The 16239-nt window shown below is 47.2% G+C and overlaps 1 pseudogene across 1 annotated transcript in view; it reads left to right on the top strand.

The window, feature by feature from the left end:
- Nucleotides 1-852: 852 nt before the first annotated feature.
- LOC144112549 (uncharacterized) overlaps nucleotides 853-16239 on the top strand; it is a 34700-nt pseudogene continuing 19313 nt past the window's right edge. The window contains exon 1 of the transcript XR_013310308.1: nucleotides 853-899. The product of XR_013310308.1 is annotated as an uncharacterized LOC144112549 (transcript). The remainder of the gene's footprint in view (nucleotides 900-16239) is intronic.

Raw genomic sequence — 16239 nt, 5'->3', positions numbered from 1 at the left:
GCACTGTGCCCTTGGAGAGAGCAGGAGGATTGGCTTGGCATCTTTTCTTAATTTTGGTGCTTGGCAGACTACAAAAATAAACTGACTTTCTCATCTAAAATTTTAAAAGCGCTGAACTGGGGACCTCAGTGCCACATATATTTGGTGTAGAACTAAAGAACTCCTTCATGGCATTACAGCTTACCATCTATCACTGCTTGTGTAGTGATGTTAGGCCTGACACATGGTGGTGATGCTAAGAATTGCCAAAATGTTCACTCTCATCTGCTGTTAATGCTCGAGGTTTACTGCATGAATGCTGCCACTCCTTCAGGTCGATGCACAAGTTGTTTTTCGCTGTCATTGTTTGGAGGCAGACTTTTTTTCTTTAGTGCAAGATCACTATTCCAATGGGTAAACCCCAAGCAACATTTCTTTTGCCCTGTGTTTACAAACTTTGCCTCACTGCTGTGGAGAGATTATGTCTCGCACTCGTTAGGTTTCGGCCACGTGGATTAGTACAGTCAGTCCTGGATGTAAAGCTTAGTTGAAGGAGGCTGGAGGTTAGTTAGAATTAATGCGGTCCTATTTAAGTGTAGCAGAGCTAAATTTTGCTGTTTTATGGCTGGATAAACGAGGAAGGCACGCAGCATTAGCCATTAGCTGTAGCTTTCTCATGCCGCATGCAAGCTAGACTGTCCCACTTTTTGTGCAGAACCCAGCCAGAACAGAGGTGCCAGGCCGAATTATGGGATGTCTTCTCGGCTGACTGCTCAATTTCCGGAGCAGTCCTCTGCCTTGCCTGAAGTGCAAGGCAGTGGCCGCGGCATGGTGCCAGGTGGCTCCGCGGTGGGACCCACACGCAGTGCCGCCTGCTTACATTCAACTCGGGAAGCCGGCCGCCTTCACGTCTGCCAAGGGTGAGTCTTTCCTTTGTGTGCACGCTAGTCGTGGAATGTGAATGCACCAGAGGGGGGTGCAAGCGCAGTGCGTCATGTAAAAGGCAAGTGGTGACTGTAGGTGGTGTGATGTTACTGTGAACTACTGCTTGATTGAGCTCCATGAAACATGGGAAAAAATTCTACTCAACTCCTCTGAATATATGAATGTGCATTGAGCTGATGCACAAATGTGGATACACCGTGCATATATCATTGAGGATGCAAGCAAGCGTAACATAGAACAAGCAACAAATTTTCTGTTTGTCATTAGCTTGCCTTGCAACTGTTTCTAGCATAGGAGCTGAAAGAAAATGTTCTCACAGCAGTAAGGCTGACATGCAGCTGCAATCAGAATATGATTTGCAACGCAATGCTGGCGTCAAAATGGGAAAAGTGAACAAAGCTGACTGGTTTCATGAGTTAATGTATGCTGTGCCTGTCCTGCCTAATCTTGCCTGCCACTGTTGCCGGCTGATATCGGCGTCTCGTCCTTTTAGCGAGTGGGCCGGGTTACATATATGCCACCTCGCAGCAAAGGGGAATAATTTTGTCTCACTATGTTGATGCTTTGCATAGCTGCTGATATTGAGGGGCCGAATCGCGGCTAGGTCGGCTAAATTTCAATATAACTGAAATTAAAAAACGTTCCTGGGCTCGGTGACGTCTGCGCTCATTGGAAGAGTTCCCACTAGTAGAAACTAGATCGAGCCATCCACTAAGTGTCAGTCGTAGCCGGTTGGCGCCTTTGGGGCGCTACATATTAAAATTTGGAGAAGCTGTGTTCCGAAAAGTCCGAAGCCAAAAGCATATTGGAAGAATTCCCACTACAGTTAAAACTCGATTTAACGAAGTTGAGGGGAGCCGTGAATTATTTCGGTAAATCGAGAACTTCGTTAAATTGAATGATGCATTTCTTGGGCACATAATTCAGTACATTCGATTACAGTAAAACCTCGTTAAAACGTACCCGCTTAAACAGTACTTTCGTTTTAAAAGTAGTAAAGTCAAATCCCCGACTGAGCACCCATTGAACATAATGCAATTTGCATCCGCATAAACCGTACCAGCATATCGCGGTCGTATCGGTTAGCACGTACCATTTTCACTTTTCGTCGCACTCGCGCATGACGAATTCACGCCGGTAGCACCGACCCAAAGGACGGTTCGGCTAGCGGCGCAACAATCTTCTCTAAATACCGCCGACGGGACGGCAAGCCACACAGCTAATGACAAATTGGCGCCAATGTTGGTAATCATACAACTAGCGCAATCTTTGGGGGTCCGTATGGTCATCGTCATGACCCCCCGCGCTACTTTCGAGTGGGTAAGAGCCAACACCACGACCGGAGCCGCTAGCGCGTATGAAAAGAAACAACAAAAATTCTTACTCGACAAGAAAGGCCCGAGGGGACTACAAATTTATTTTCCGCCAAAGAAGTCTGGGATCTTTGCCTGCGTGCGCTTTGTGAGCAATGGCCGCACCGATTTCTCATAGGTCTGAAGTGCTGCAACGCTGTTTGTACAATAGTCAACAAATAGTGCTCAATTAACAGTATCAAGTTGTGAAATTTTCTGAACACAACCATAATTGTCTTGCTTGGGTTGTCGGAAATATGTGACCTGCAAAAGTTGAGCAAGCAGTGTTTAGGATGATTGTTGGTAAAAATTGTGTGCGCAGGTAATGTTCAAATCACAACTGGCCAAGTACTCAATGGAGAACCAGCTCCGGAGGGAAATAGAAATTCAGTCCCATCTAAGGTAAGCTTCCTTGGTTTCTTGCCTATGTTGGCATGAGTGGACTGCCCGTATATCTTTAGCACTCCACTCTTGTTTGAAGATCTTTTATGCTGCTTGGGTTTAGCATGCAATCTCCTTCCCAGTTCTTTCTTTTACGTTTCTGTGTGTTGCAGTGCATTGCTCACTTTTTGACAGTGTTCACCTAGTTTGTGTGCATGTTGTTAAATACTTGTTGGCACAGTTGGAACCCAATCAGTGCCTTCCAGTTCTACTCTGATCCAACCTGAAGGAATGTTGTTTGTACAGCTCTGAAAACTGCAGTAAGACTGCGAAGTCTTGTTGGAAGTAAGACGACATTGTTTAATTGGACATGTTACATTACTGAATGGTTTTGTAAGCAGTGGCTGATTTGTGGGAAACTCATAGAAAGGTTGACTCACATGGCTAGACCTGGAATGACCATTTTTTCTCATTGATTTCTGGAAGAAAGAGGGACCAACATTGCTCTTTAGGACAGTCGCTCAGGGAGGATCAGTTGTGCACACTTCTAATGGAAATTTGAGTCCACTTTGAATGGCTGAAATGAGTGTAAAACAGCTAGAAAGAAGAAAACAAGCGGCAGTCAAGGTAGAACCCATGCTGTGGTGCTTGGCAGCGTTCAAGAACGCACAGCAGGATGCAGGCAGAAGCAGCGTAACTCTGATCTCTCCAGTTGTTGACATCACCACCATTTCAGCCAATCGCAGCCTCACATTTCAAAGGCAGGAAACTCGAAAGGCGCTTTGAGGGCCCCAATCATATGCGAGCCACGCTCCCACCATGCCGCCGCCTTCGAAAGTGGCAAAAAAAAAGACCAAGAATTCATGAACAAAAGAAGACCAAGATGGCGGCGGTTGGTTCGCTGGCTGAGGAACAGCGTCCGCACGAAGTTGGGATATTTTCAGCGCTCTCTCGCAGCTCAGCGGCCACCACGGCTCGTTAGATAATTGATTTGAAGTACTTTCACGGCTAATTAGTCGTTCATATTTGCAGAAAAGTTAGTTAATAACACATACTGCCGGAATATGCACTTTTCCAAAGCTTGATTTTTCGTGATTTTTTGCTTTTAAAGGGCCGCGTTCCCCCTTAATCGCTGGAGGATGCCGAACAGTGTTGGTCAGGCAGCAGTGTAGTGAAGACAGTCCCGCTTTGGCCTGTGTGCGGTGACTGTGCCATATGCGCTAAACTTGGGCTTTCAACAATTGGCATGCGGCTTTAGCTAATTTGAGCTACTAGTTCTTCTAAGCTAATGCTTTTGTCAGCATCGAGGGCAACAATGAGTCACTCAAGAGTGTTCACAGAAGGGCTTTAGCTTTGTCTTGACTTGACTGAAATGTAGCAGACCATGTTTGAGGTTTGATGCTGTGCTCATTACGCTGGCCCTCTCCCAACTTTACTTGTTTAGATGTTTCTACCATGCCGAGATCTACAACAGGCACTGTGCCCTTGGAGAGAGCAGGAGGATTGGCTTGGCATCTTTTCTTAATTTTGGTGCTTGGCAGACTACAAAAATAAACTGACTTTCTCATCTAAAATTTTAAAAGCGCTGAACTGGGGACCTCAGTGCCACATATATTTGGTGTAGAACTAAAGAACTCCTTCATGGCATTACAGCTTACCATCTATCAATGGCAGTACGCATGTCGATTTAATGTTCGCTGCTTGTGTAGTGATGTTAGGCCTGACACATGGTGGTGATGCTAAGAATTGCCAAAATGTTCACTCTCATCTGCTGCTAATGCTCGAGGTTTACTGCATGAATGCTGCCACTCCTTCAGGTCGATGCACAAGTTGTTTTTCGCTGTCATTGTTTGGAGGCAGACTTTTTTTCTCTAGTGCAAGATCACTATTCCAATGGGTAAACCCCAAGCAACATTTCTTTTGCCCTGTGTTTACAAACTTTGCCTCACTGCTGTGAAGAGATTATGTCTCGCACTCGTTAGGTTTCGGCCACGTGGATTAGTACAGTCAGTCCTGGATGTAAATCTTAGTTGAAGGGGGCTGGAGGTTAGTTAATTAATGCGGTCCTATTTAAGTGTAGCAGAGCTAAATTTTGGTGTTTTATGGCTGGATAAACGAGGAAGGCACGCAGCATTAGCCATTAGCTGTAGCTTTCTCATGCCGCATGCAAGCTAGACTGTCCCACTTTTTGTGCAGAACCCAGCCAGAACAGAGGTGCCAGGCCGAATTATGGGATGTCTTCTCGGCTGACTGCTCAATTTCCGGAGCAGTCCTCTGCCTTGCCTGAAGTGCAAGGCAGTGGCCGCGGCATGGTGCCAGGTGGCTCCGCGGTGGGACCCACACGCAGTGCCACCTGCCTACATTCAACTCGGGAAGCCGGCCGCCTTCACGTCTGCCAACGGTGAGTCTTTCCTTTGTGTGCACGCTAGTCATGGAATGTGAATGCACCTGAGGGGGGTGCAAGCGCAGTGTGTCATGTAAAAGGCAAGTGGTGACTGTATGTGGTGTGATGTTACTGTGAACTACTGCTTGATTGAGCTCCATGAAACATGAGAAAAAATTCTACTCAACTCCTCTGAATATATGAATGTGCATTGAGCTGATGCGCAAATGTGGATACACCGTGCATATATCATTGAGGATGCAAGCAAGCGTAACATAGAACAAGCAACAAATTTTTTGTTTGTCATTAGCTTTGCCTTGCAACTGTTTCTAGCATAGGAGCTGAAAGAAAATGTTCTCACAGCAGTAAGGCTGACATGCAGCTGCAATCAGAATATGATTTGCAACGCAATGCTGGCGTCAAAATGGGAAAAGTGAACAAAGCTGACTGGTTTCATGAGTTAGTGTATGCTGTGCCTGTCCTGCCTAATCTTGCATGCCACTGTTGCCGGCTGATATCGGCGTCTCGTCCTTTTAGCGAGTGGGCCGGGTTACATATATGCGACCTCCCAGCAAAGGGGAATAATTTTGTCTCACTATGTTGATGCTTTGCATAGCTGCTGTGATTGAGGGGCCGAATCGCGGCTAGGTCGGCTAAATTTCAATATAAATGAAATTAAAAACGTTCCTGGGCTCGGTGACGTCTGCGCTCATTGGAAGAGTTCCCACTAGTAGAAACTAGATCGAGCCATCCACTAAGTGTCAGTCGTAGCCGGTTGGCGCCTTTGGGGCGCTACATATTAAAATTTGGAGAAGCTGTGTTCCGAAAAGTCCGAAGCCAAAAGCATATTGGAAGAATTCCCACTACAGTTAAAACTCGATTTAACGAAGTTGAGGGGAGCCGTGAATTATTTCGGTAAATCGAGAACTTCGTTAAATTGAATGATGCATTTCTTGGGCACATAATTCAGTACATTCGATTACAGTAAAACCTCGTTAAAACGTACCCGCTTAAACAGTACTTTCGTTTTAAAAGTAGTAAAGTCAAATCCCCGACTGAGCACCCATTGAACATAATGCAATTTGCATCCGCATAAACCGTACCAGCATATCGCGGTCGTATCGGTTAGCACGTACCATTTTCACTTTTCGTCGCACTCGCGCATGACGAATTCACGCCGGTAGCACCGACCCAAAGGACGGTTCGGCTAGCGGCGCAACAATCTTCTCTAAATACCGCCGACGGGACGGCAAGCCACACAGCTAATGACAAATTGGCGCCAATGTTGGTAATCATACAACTAGCGCAATCTTTGGGGGTCCGTATGGTCATCGTCATGACCCCCCGCGCTACTTTCGAGTGGGTAAGAGCCAACACCACGACCGGAGCCGCTAGCGCGTATGAAAAGAAACAACAAAAATTCTTACTCGACAAGAAAGGCCCGAGGGGACTACAAATTTATTTTCCGCCAAAGAAGTCTGGGATCTTTGCCTGCGTGCGCTTTGTGAGCAATGGCCGCACCGATTTCTCATAGGTCTGAAGTGCTGCAACGCTGTTTGTACAATAGTCAACAAATAGTGCTCAATTAACAGTATCAAGTTGTGAAATTTTCTGAACACAACCATAATTGTCTTGCTTGGGTTGTCGGAAATATGTGACCTGCAAAAGTTGAGCAAGCAGTGTTTAGGATGATTGTTGGTAAAAATTGTGTGCGCAGGTAATGTTCAAATCACAACTGGCCAAGTACTCAATGGAGAACCAGCTCCGGAGGGAAATAGAAATTCAGTCCCATCTAAGGTAAGCTTCCTTGGTTTCTTGCCTATGTTGGCATGAGTGGACTGCCCGTATATCTTTAGCACTCCACTCTTGTTTGAAGATCTTTTATGCTGCTTGGGTTTAGCATGCAATCTCCTTCCCAGTTCTTTCTTTTACGTTTCTGTGTGTTGCAGTGCATTGCTCACTTTTTGACAGTGTTCACCTAGTTTGTGTGCATGTTGTTAAATACTTGTTGGCACAGTTGGAACCCAATCAGTGCCTTCCAGTTCTACTCTGATCCAACCTGAAGGAATGTTGTTTGTACAGCTCTGAAAACTGCAGTAAGACTGCGAAGTCTTGTTGGAAGTAAGACGACATTGTTTAATTGGACATGTTACATTACTGAATGGTTTTGTAAGCAGTGGCTGATTTGTGGGAAACTCATAGAAAGGTTGACTCACATGGCTAGACCTGGAATGACCATTTTTTCTCATTGATTTCTGGAAGAAAGAGGGACCAACATTGCTCTTTAGGACAGTCGCTCAGGGAGGATCAGTTGTGCACACTTCTAATGGAAATTTGAGTCCACTTTGAATGGCTGAAATGAGTGTAAAACAGCTAGAAAGAAGAAAACAAGCGGCAGTCAAGGTAGAACCCATGCTGTGGTGCTTGGCAGCGTTCAAGAACGCACAGCAGGATGCAGGCAGAAGCAACGTAACTCTGATCTCTCCAGTTGTTGACATCACCACCATTTCAGCCAATCGCAGCCTCACATTTCAAAGGCAGGAAACTCGAAAGGCGCTTTGAGGGCCCCAATCATATGCGAGCCACGCTCCCACCATGCCGCCGCCTTCGAAAGTGGCAAAAAAAAAGACCAAGAATTCATGAACAAAAGAAGACCAAGATGGCGGCGGTTGGTTCGCTGGCTGAGGAACAGCGTCCGCACGAAGTTGGGATATTTTCAGCGCTCTCTCGCAGCTCAGCGGCCACCACGGCTCGTTAGATAATTGATTTGAAGTACTTTCACGGCTAATTAGTCGTTCATATTTGCAGAAAAGTTAGTTAATAACACATACTGCCGGAATATGCACTTTTCCAAAGCTTGATTTTTCGTGATTTTTTGCTTTTAAAGGGCCGCGTTCCCCCTTAATCGCTGGAGGATGCCGAACAGTGTTGGTCAGGCAGCAGTGTAGTGAAGACAGTCCCGCTTTGGCCTGTGTGCGGTGACTGTGCCATATGCGCTAAACTTGGGCTTTCAACAATTGGCATGCGGCTTTAGCTAATTTGAGCTACTAGTTCTTCTAAGCTAATGCTTTTGTCAGCATCGAGGGCAACAATGAGTCACTCAAGAGTGTTCACAGAAGGGCTTTAGCTTTGTCTTGACTTGACTGAAATGTAGCAGACCATGTTTGAGGTTTGATGCTGTGCTCATTACGCTGGCCCTCTCCCAACTTTACTTGTTTAGATGTTTCTACCATGCCGAGATCTACAACAGGCACTGTGCCCTTGGAGAGAGCAGGAGGATTGGCTTGGCATCTTTTCTTAATTTTGGTGCTTGGCAGACTACAAAAATAAACTGACTTTCTCATCTAAAATTTTAAAAGCGCTGAACTGGGGACCTCAGTGCCACATATATTTGGTGTAGAACTAAAGAACTCCTTCATGGCATTACAGCTTACCATCTATCAATGGCAGTACGCATGTCGATTTAATGTTCGCTGCTTGTGTAGTGATGTTAGGCCTGACACATGGTGGTGATGCTAAGAATTGCCAAAATGTTCACTCTCATCTGCTGCTAATGCTCGAGGTTTACTGCATGAATGCTGCCACTCCTTCAGGTCGATGCACAAGTTGTTTTTCGCTGTCATTGTTTGGAGGCAGACTTTTTTTCTCTAGTGCAAGATCACTATTCCAATGGGTAAACCCCAAGCAACATTTCTTTTGCCCTGTGTTTACAAACTTTGCCTCACTGCTGTGAAGAGATTATGTCTCGCACTCGTTAGGTTTCGGCCACGTGGATTAGTACAGTCAGTCCTGGATGTAAATCTTAGTTGAAGGGGGCTGGAGGTTAGTTAATTAATGCGGTCCTATTTAAGTGTAGCAGAGCTAAATTTTGGTGTTTTATGGCTGGATAAACGAGGAAGGCACGCAGCATTAGCCATTAGCTGTAGCTTTCTCATGCCGCATGCAAGCTAGACTGTCCCACTTTTTGTGCAGAACCCAGCCAGAACAGAGGTGCCAGGCCGAATTATGGGATGTCTTCTCGGCTGACTGCTCAATTTCCGGAGCAGTCCTCTGCCTTGCCTGAAGTGCAAGGCAGTGGCCGCGGCATGGTGCCAGGTGGCTCCGCGGTGGGACCCACACGCAGTGCCACCTGCCTACATTCAACTCGGGAAGCCGGCCGCCTTCACGTCTGCCAACGGTGAGTCTTTCCTTTGTGTGCACGCTAGTCATGGAATGTGAATGCACCTGAGGGGGGTGCAAGCGCAGTGTGTCATGTAAAAGGCAAGTGGTGACTGTATGTGGTGTGATGTTACTGTGAACTACTGCTTGATTGAGCTCCATGAAACATGAGAAAAAATTCTACTCAACTCCTCTGAATATATGAATGTGCATTGAGCTGATGCGCAAATGTGGATACACCGTGCATATATCATTGAGGATGCAAGCAAGCGTAACATAGAACAAGCAACAAATTTTTTGTTTGTCATTAGCTTTGCCTTGCAACTGTTTCTAGCATAGGAGCTGAAAGAAAATGTTCTCACAGCAGTAAGGCTGACATGCAGCTGCAATCAGAATATGATTTGCAACGCAATGCTGGCGTCAAAATGGGAAAAGTGAACAAAGCTGACTGGTTTCATGAGTTAGTGTATGCTGTGCCTGTCCTGCCTAATCTTGCATGCCACTGTTGCCGGCTGATATCGGCGTCTCGTCCTTTTAGCGAGTGGGCCGGGTTACATATATGCGACCTCCCAGCAAAGGGGAATAATTTTGTCTCACTATGTTGATGCTTTGCATAGCTGCTGTGATTGAGGGGCCGAATCGCGGCTAGGTCGGCTAAATTTCAATATAAATGAAATTAAAAACGTTCCTGGGCTCGGTGATGTCTGCACTCATTGGAAGCATTCCCACTAGTAGAAACTAGTCCCGAGCCATCCACTTAGTGTCAGTCGTAGCCGGCTGGTGACATTTTGTAAGATCCAAAGTGGACAAAATTCATATGCAGAACCTTGGGAAATCCATTTACACAGATCTGTTTATGGCTGATGGGATTTATGACCCCGCGGCCACATCTTACTACTCGCTGTTCTTGCAGCATTTCTAGCAGTCGAGATGTCAGCGACATTCAGGCTGTGTGCCCATGCTCGCTGCTTCCTCTGTGTACCCCTTGCACCTCAGGCGATGCCGGCCGGGCAATGCAATTTTTAGTTCTTGTTAGCCCAATCTATTCTTTGTGTGACTAGAGATTGCAGAGGTGGTTATGTGCGAGCAGAACTTAATGCTAGAGGATGCAGTCACGGTGGCGCATTTGGATCGTCTATGACACAGGAGAGTTTGGAGTGTTTGAAATTTGGCAGAAGCATGTGAGTTTCATATCGATCAAACACTGACTTGCATAAAAGGAACGGCTACGGTCACAATGAGCGACCACAGTTGACACGGGGCGCCATGCTCCAGCGCCGTTTTGACCTCTATAAGGTACACACACGCAGCAGTCTCTGCGTCTTTCGCTTTTGTGACATCACACCAGATGCCACTGCTGTGGATCAGAGGTTATGGCACTCGGCTGCTGAACCGAAAGACGCAGGTTCGATCCCGGCCACAGCGGTCGAATTTCTGTGGAGGCGAAATTCTAGAGGCCCATGTGCTGTGCGATGTCAGTGCACATTAAAGAACCCTGGATGGTCGAAATTTCGGAGCCCTTCACTACGGTGTCCCTCATAGCCTTAGTCGCTTTTGAACTCCCATTTCAGACCCGTTGTGATTGCTGCTTAGTTCCCATTCTGGAATTGACGTCGCATAAATTTCCAGTCTCCTCTACAACTGCTTTGTGTCATTGCAGATGCAGATGCCGCTCCTGCCAATCTCATTCATTCATCAACACCAAGTGGTGAGTTATTGCTCTTGCGTTTGACTTGGTGACTGCACCTCTCGGTAATTCGTGGCCTGCATGCCATCTTCATGTGCCAGGCCTAATGCATGGTTTGTGAAACACGCCTTAGCTGTTTCTGTGCCTTGTGGCTGTGGAGATACCGAGTTAGTCTTCATGTTGCTGTTTTATTTTTACTGAGCAAATTTGGAGGGAAGGCTGAGGAACTGCAGTGTTTGCAAATCAATATGGAGTCAAAGTAGGACTCAGTCATGTAGTTACAGTAGCTGCCCGGTTTTTCAGACTGTGATAATGAACAATATGCAAAATTCGCAGTGCCGTCTCTTGGCGCTCCAAGAACTAGGCCCACCATGTTGGATCAGTAGAGAAAACGAAACCGCTGCCGAGCATTGGCTTAAAACTGCTGTGCTTCGTTTGAAATGTGAAGTGCCGATGCACTGTTGTGGTACGTTGTGCACTCTGCGAATACATTACGATGTGTGCGGAACCAGATAAGTTTCAGCTTCTCAATTTTTAATTTTTTAAAACTCTGTGCGAACACTTTAATAACACCAAATCCCATGCGATGTCATGTGTTGTCACACTGAACAGTGCGCAGCTGTTTTGCTCTGTGCTGATTTTTCAAAGCTTTATAGGTGATTTGCGTTTAAATTAGCATCGGGATCAAAGTTTTTGTCCTCTCTAATCCAATTTGGAGCCAATTTCGAGTATTTACTAACTCTCAGACAGCGCATAGTCATTCAGACATGAACATATCAGCGCATACTTAAGGGGGGACGCGGCCCTTGAAAACCGAAAAATCGCGAAAAAGTCGATTTTTGGAAAAGTGAATATTCTGACAGTTTGTGTCATAAACTACCGGTTCTGCAAATATCAGCGCCTAATTCGTCATGAAAGTACTTCAAAATAAATATCGAACAAGGCGCGGCAGCCGCTGAGCTGCGAGAAAGCGCCGAAAATAAGCCAACTTCGAGCACTTGCCGTTTCTCAGCCAGCGAACCGAGCGCCGCCATCTTGGTCTTGTTTTGTTCGTGAATTCTTGCTCTTTTTTTTGCCTCCTCCGACGACCGTGGCGGCAGCATGGTGGAAGCGTGGCTCGCTTGTGATTGGGGCCCTCAAAGCGCCTTTCGAGCTTCCCGCGTTTGAAATGCGAGGCTGCGATTGGGCGAAGGGCGCGCCCCTCGAGAACGCGGGGGATCGCGCGGCCGCTATTTTTTTCTGCTGCACGCGCTGACGAGGCAGTAACCTTTCGGCGGCGGCCAGCGCATCGTCTGCACTGGCCGCCATGGCCATTTCATTTTCTTGTTGTTGGCGGTCTTTGTGGTTTGTGCGCTCTCCACGTTTTGCCAGGTTTGTGTTCGCTGTTGTCACCGTCTTTACGATATCTTGCCGTGCCGTCCGAACAGTTTATTGCAGACTGTTGCGCGGTCAGTCACGATGCGTCCAACAAAGCGAAAGACGCTACACGCGTTCGGTGCGCGGAAGCGTGCTATGAAGTTGGTTCGTGCGGCGAAGCGTGCCATCAACAGCCACTGTGTCGATGCTTCCAGCCGCGTAGCTTCTGCTACATCGCTACCAGACAGCGATTGCGTTGCCGCTTTCAGCGATGTACTAGCAGCTTCTTCAGTGCAAGAAAGCGTTGCTTCGGGCACGCCTTGTGTACCGAAGTCTTCAACCTCTGCGATTGCGGCCTCCAGCTCCGTTCTGGAATCTACCCCAAAGCGTGACAACGCGTCGCGTGCCATTCACTTGGAAACGCATTTCCTGACGCGCGAGGAGATCGAGGCGGCGGATGCACAACGTACTGTTGTTCAAGAAAGACTTGGCGCCATGCCAGCGACACAACAGAAGTTTGAATCGATGACGCCCAATCCCAGATCTGCCACCGCTACAAGTGGAGGTGCGAAATTTTGCCTTGTGCAAATGGATACCCTAAGCGACCTGCTCTCTAGCACATTGTGCAAGCATTGCCTTGCGCCCGGGTTGACCGTTCAAGAAGGCACCCAGCTTGGACTGGCAACAAAGCTTGAACTGATGTGCCCACATTGTGGGATGGTTGCAAGCTCGTGGAACTCCCAACGCCAGAATGAAGCAATGGCCTTTGTAGTGAACATACGAGTTGTTATGGAAATGAAGCAGATTGGCAAGGGCCAGACAGCTCTCAACGCCTTCTGGGCAACGATGAATGTATCTCACAGAGGGCTTCATCATAGCATCTGAAGAAGACATTCAGGGACAGAGAGATCCAGTGCACGGACAAGTTCTACGCTGAATCAGCTGCTGCAGTGAAGGAGGTCTACAAGGAGATGGACCCAAGCTTTTGCAGAGACATCACTGTAGCATATGATGGAACTTGGCATAAGCGTGGCCACACATCCCACATTGGAGTTGGGGCGGTGATTGAGTACCATACAGGCCTCATTATGGATGCTGTGGTTCTGTCTAACCAGTGCCTTGGTTGTCAAGTAGGACCAAAACCTGGAGATGCAGATTACTCAAGCTGGCATGAGCGTCATGTTTTCCAGAAAAACATTGATGCTAAATCCGGGAGGATGGAAGTAGAAGCAGCTTTGATTCTTTTCAACCGTTCAGTCTCAAAGCACAACCTGCGTTACACAACGCTTGTTTCTGATGGAGACAATGCCACCTTCTCAGCCCTTGTGGAAGAGAACGTCTACGGACTAGTCCCCATTGTTAAAGAAGAGTGCCTCAACCCCGTCCAAAAGAGGATGGGCACGGCACTGCGGAACCTTGTGCAAAAAAGTGAAAAGTCACTGGGAGGGAAGGGCAGGCTGACAAAGGCTCTCTTTGATAAACTGACAGACTATTATGGCTGGGCCCTGAGAAACAACTCCAACGATGTGGCTGCAATGACGCGTGCAGCGATGGCATCGTACTACCATGTCACATCAACTGAAGAGGAGCCTCGCCATGACTTCTGCCCAGAGGGTGCCAACTCGTGATGCCGTCATAAGGTTGCCAAGGCAAGTGATTCACCACAGCCAAAGCACAAGTACAGCCTTCCAGGTTACGTCGCTGAGGCTATGCTGCCTGTTTACCAGCGCCTCTCGCAGGCTTCTCTTCTGCAACGCTGCCTGGGTGCAAAGACGCAAAATGCGTCCGAGTTTTTCCACTCTGTCCTATGGTCCCTGATGCCAAAGGAGCAGCGCGTCTTTGATTGCTGTACAGACAGCACTGCATGAAGCAGTGCTGAGATATAATGCTGGTTGTCAAAGGGCCACCAAAGAAATCTCTGTGTCAGTGGGGCTCACACCTGGCCACCAGCGAGCTGCAGAAAAAGATGCCCTGCGCATGGACAAGGCCGAGAAAAGGAATCTGGTGAAGAATGAGAGGCGGCAAAGGAAAAAAGTCCGCAAGGACACCACCAGCTATTCTGCAGGGTCATTTTAGACCTAGGAATAGGTTTGAAACTTTCACGAGGGCCATGTTTAGAAATGACTTTTTTCCTGGTGTGGCTGCTCATTCTGACTGCATTTCGGGAACCACTTATTGGATTTCGATGGTTTTTTATTTATTTCGTACCTGAATAAATTTCTGAGGGCAAGACAAGCCTTCTTTTTCATGTTATTGTATCTGAAATTTGTCATAAGCAAATAAAATTTACCTAATGAAGGTCTAATTAGTGACACTGTGCTAAAATTTTTCAGCAAGCAAATTCAGTAAAAGGGCCTTGTCTTGCCCTGCAGTACCTATCTAGCAATAACCATAATGAATTTTGCAGTGACAGCACTGTTTTCAAATTCTCCAGGTCTGGAATAAGGGACCTATGTGAACCATTTTGATATACTCCCGTAACTTTAGAACCATTTTGATATACTCCCGTAACTTTAGAACCAGTGTGCACAGCTTCATGAAACTTGGTATTTCTTCAAATGTTTCAGATATCTCAAGAAACAAGAAAGCTGGTGTTCTCGCAACCTTTGGGGGCTGTTTTCTCAGAATGTATTTTTTGCCTGGCGTGGCTGCTCATTCTGGCTGCTGCTCGGGAACTGCTTATCGGATTTCCATGGGTGTTTTTTTATTCCGTACCTGAATTTCTGAGGGCAAGACAGGCCCGCTTTTTCAAGTTATTGTGCCTGAAATTTGCCATAAGCAATTAAAATTTGCCTAGTGAAGGTCTAATTGGCAACACTAGATTCAGTGCTGTGCTAAGCTTTTCCAGCAAGGAAATTTAGAAAAAGGGCTCTGTCTTGCCCAGGGGCCCTATCCAGGAATGACCACAATGAATTTCACAGTGCCAACACTATTTTCAAATTCTCCATGCCTGGAATAAGCGACCTATGTGAACCACATTGATATACTCCTGTAACTTGAGAACCGTTGTCCACAGCTCCATGAAACTTGGTACAGTGGAACCCCGTTCATACGTTTTTCTCCGGACCGCGAAAAAAAAACGTAACAGCCGGGAATACGCAACAGTGAGGAAAGGTCCGAAAATTAATGAAAACAGTGCAGCTTTGCCTTGAAACAATTTATTTCGACATCAAGTGAGCTTAGGTCTTAAAAAAATCGAGTATGGTCGATTGCCGTTTTTTCCGCTCGCTGGAAAGCACGCGTTTCTCGATGGCCTGGAAAGCCGCATTGCTCTCAGCATCACTTTGAGGTGCGACGTACCTGCGGAGGATGTCCAGAGCCGCGACGGCTTCTCCAAAGCTCGGGTCCGCCAACTCCCCGGAATCATGCGGCTCGTGCTCCTCGTCGTCATCACAGATGAGGCTTCACTCGCGACCGAGTCTGCAACGATCTCGGCGATACTCTCACACTCGGACGTCACGACAGCAGCATCCACGGCGACATAGTTGTCATACGTGACTCCCGTGGCACCCAGCGCATTCAAACCTTCACTCAGCTCTTGATCATGAGAGGCTGCTTCCGTCTCTTCAGCTTCCGTGGCAGTTTCCTCTCCGCCGTCCATGCGAAAGCCACACCGCGTGAAGCAGTGCTGTGCAGTTGATGCGCTCACTGCAGTCCACGCTGAAGCGACGTAGTGCATAGCGTCCAGTATTCAAACGATCATAGGCTTCTGTCCGCGATCAATACGCGCCAGACAGCGCTTTACGATGGACTTCCTGTACGAGTGCTTTAAGTTCTTTATGACGCCGGCATCCAACGGCTGCAAGTGGCTTGTAGTGTTTGCAGGAAAAAAAAACAAGCTTAACGTTCCGAAGAAATGACGGGTCTCTCGGGTGGGCAGCACAATTGTCCAGAAAAAGGACAACACTCCTGCACTGGGAGCCCATCTTGTTGTCGAAGTAACGAAGAAATTCTTCGAACAAAGAACCCGTCATCCATGCACGACTGTTGCTCCTATA

The sequence above is a fragment of the Amblyomma americanum genome, unplaced genomic scaffold (genome assembly GCF_052857255.1).
Source record: "Amblyomma americanum isolate KBUSLIRL-KWMA unplaced genomic scaffold, ASM5285725v1 scaffold_408, whole genome shotgun sequence".
In the NCBI taxonomy this organism is placed as follows: Eukaryota; Metazoa; Arthropoda; class Arachnida; order Ixodida; family Ixodidae; genus Amblyomma; species Amblyomma americanum.
The sequence above is the reverse complement of the archived record's forward strand: the minus strand, read 5'-3'. Positions and strand labels throughout refer to the sequence as shown.